Genomic DNA, 3,287 nt, shown 5'->3' with positions numbered 1-3,287 from the left:
GTGGGAGAGGATAAGGAGCTCTGTCTTGGACATGTTGAGTTTTAGGTGGTGGGAGGACATCCAAATAGAGATGTCCTGAAGGAAAGAGGAGATTCGAGCCTGGAGGGAGGGAGAGAGAAAAGGGAGGACATACAGATTTAGCTGTCACTGGCAAAGAGATGGTAGTTGAAATCTTGGTAACAGATGAGTTCTCCAAGGGAATGAGCAACCAGTGGGTTCCCTCCAAGGTTTTCTTCTGGGTCCCTTTCACATCTTACTTTAGTCATATTGCCTTGGGGAGATCATCTGGTACCATCATCATTGTCGTCATTATCATCAATCATATTTATTGAGCACTTACTGTGTGCAGAGCTCTGCACTAGCACTCATGAGAGTACATTACAACACATTTTCTGTCCATAGCAAGCTTGCAGCCTAGAGGGGAGATAGATATTAGTATAAATTAATAATTATTATAATTAATTATAATAATATACCATTCATATACATATATATGGTATCAACAACACCTCCCAGAGGATAAAGCCCCAATCTCCTTCACTAATAATGATAATTGTGATGTTATTATGCACTGCATTATTTCCTGGAATAGACGCAAGTTAATCAGGTCAGACACAGTCTCTGTCCCACATGGGGCTTACATTCTAAGTAGTAGGGAGAACATGTGTTAAATCCCTATTTTATGGATGAAGAAACTTAGGTATAGAGAAGTTAAAGTGACTTGCTTAAGGTCACATAACAAGCAAGCAGCAGTGTAAGGATTAGAACTCAGATCCCCCAACTCTTTCCACAAGGCCATGTTACTTCTTTATCAAGCAATCAACTGTATTCATTGAAAGCTCACTGTATTCAGGACACTGTACTAAGTGATTGGGAGAGTACAATATAAAAGACTTTGTAGACACATTCCCTGACCTCATGGAGCTTTCAGTCTAGAGGGCGTTTAACACAAGAGATACTTTCAAAACATAATTATGTGTTATAATACAAATTTTGTTCACTCTCATAAATTAATATATATTTGAATATGATTAGTAGAGTCAACCAAAAGGTAATGTATTTGGGGAGAATTTTAAACTGTAATTCACCCATTTTCCTTCAACCTGAGGTTTGCACTATTGCCAAATATCCCGTTAAGGAAAACTGTGTATAATCCTCATTTGATCTGAGCACATCTGTGATAAAAAGCCATCATTGTATGTTCATCAGTAATGAAAATTAGATATAATTTCTACATTATTTCTTTCATTCTGACTAAAGCAGAAGTAAACCTACAGAGTTAGGAGAAAAAAATTCTGAAATCCATAATGTTTTCTGATGTCACTTTCCCTGTAACCCATGTTGGATGATAGTTGACACATCTCACCTGGATTTGGCTTCTCTCAATAAATAAATCAATGGCATTTATTGAGAATTTAATGTGTGCAAAGCATTGTACTAGGCTCTCAGGAAAGTACAATACAATGGAGTTGGTAGACATTCTGCCCTGCCCACAAGGAGCTTACAAGCTATAGGGTGAAACAAATATTAAAATTAATTACAGATAAGGGAAATGGCAGACTGTAAGGGATTTGCCTAGTGTCCATCTCTAGTGCCAGGCCATTAAACCTTCTTCTATAAAATAAATAACACTAGATTCTTAAATGAAATTTTGAAAAACAGTAGAGAGGGGAACGTCCTTATTTTTTACTTATTTTCCAAAACTCATGACTGTGACTGATGAAATAGATTTTGATTCATAGTTGATGTTATACAAAGCAAAAAGACAACATAGACTGTTTCTAAGACCAGGAACAATTACAGAGTGGAGTGGGAAGGTTGTGAGAAAGAGGGGGTTAAAGTGCAATTTGACAGATAAGTGATCAGAAAGGGAAAAAATGCCATGGGGCATGATTATGATGCGAAAGATGACAGGCTGTCATGCTCCACTGTTTTAAATCAGTGTCTCACTGGAAGGAACACAGGAATTGGACTTGGGCTCTGGTACTAACCTCAGCCCTGCCACTGACCTATTGAATGACCTTGCTCTGAGCCTCAGCTTCCTCATCATTACACTGGGAATAAATTGCCTGTTTGCCCCAATGCCTAAGTTGCTAGCCCTTTGTGAGATAGAAACTGCATTTTATCTGATGATTTATATCCACCCTAATGCTTAGCATAGTGCTCTGGGACCAAGGAAGCACTAAACAAATGCCACTATAATTATTATCACAATGCCTGGCCTATTTTCTTAGAGGGTCTACTCACCTAGCTCACAACTTTGGGTACATAGATCTCTAGAAGAACAATTAGAAAGGTTGATAATACATGACAGGATTCCTGAGGCAGACTTAGAAAAATAATTGGTAGTGGACTTAGTGAATTGTTAAATACACATGGTCCAGCAGAATCCAGGGATTTTAGGTATTTGATGTCAGCTAATCACAATGAAAATGTAAGTTTTCTGAAAAATAATGATAGGGAAAGCAGCAATATCTGGTATAGATATGACTGGAAAAAAAAAAGATTTGGGAAAATACAGAGTTGTTTCCATTCCAAAAGGAACACAATCTCCCTAAATATAGACTACAGAAGTCCCTTGAAATGTTGTCTTAAAAGCTTATCTCAGTAGCTGCAAATGAAGGAGAACACTTTTTTTTCCCTTTTTTAAGTTAAGTGGAAAAAATAAGCAGAGTGCCTTTTGACACATTCCTAAATCTGCCCCTGGCCATTTCCCTCAGCCTTCCTGGTGCTGCCATAGCCTACGTCATGATTCCCTGAAGCTAGGGAAAAAATATCCACACCACCTCACTGCCATTTGACATTTGATCCTTGGACATATTATAACCAATATTTGCGGGTTTACTTAGGAAAAAATGGCTTAGTGCAGTCAGAGGATAAGGTTTCTATCCCTGCCATTTACACTAATGACATTTTCTTTTTGACCATTTATTCCTGGGCAAATCATTTATTCATTCAATTGTTTTTATTGAGCACTTACTGTGGGCTAAGCACTGTACTAATCATTTGGAAGGTACAATTATCTTAAAGTACAAGTAATTTAAGTACATGTACTCCTCATCTTCCCTCCCAAGCCCTGTCCTCTCCCTGACTTTCCTGTCACTGAGGATAGCACTACTATCCTTCCTGTCTCACAACCCTGTAACCTTGGTGTCATCTTTGACTCTGCTCTCTCATTCACCCCACACATCCAATCTGTCATCAAAACCTGCCAGTCTCACCTTCTCAATATCGCCAAGATCCGCCAAACTGCTACCTTGCTGGTACAAGCTCTCATTATATCCCAA

This window comes from Ornithorhynchus anatinus, chromosome 4 (genome assembly GCF_004115215.2).
Source record: "Ornithorhynchus anatinus isolate Pmale09 chromosome 4, mOrnAna1.pri.v4, whole genome shotgun sequence".
NCBI lineage: Eukaryota > Metazoa > Chordata > Mammalia > Monotremata > Ornithorhynchidae > Ornithorhynchus > Ornithorhynchus anatinus.
The sequence above is the reverse complement of the archived record's forward strand: the minus strand, read 5'-3'. Positions refer to the sequence as shown.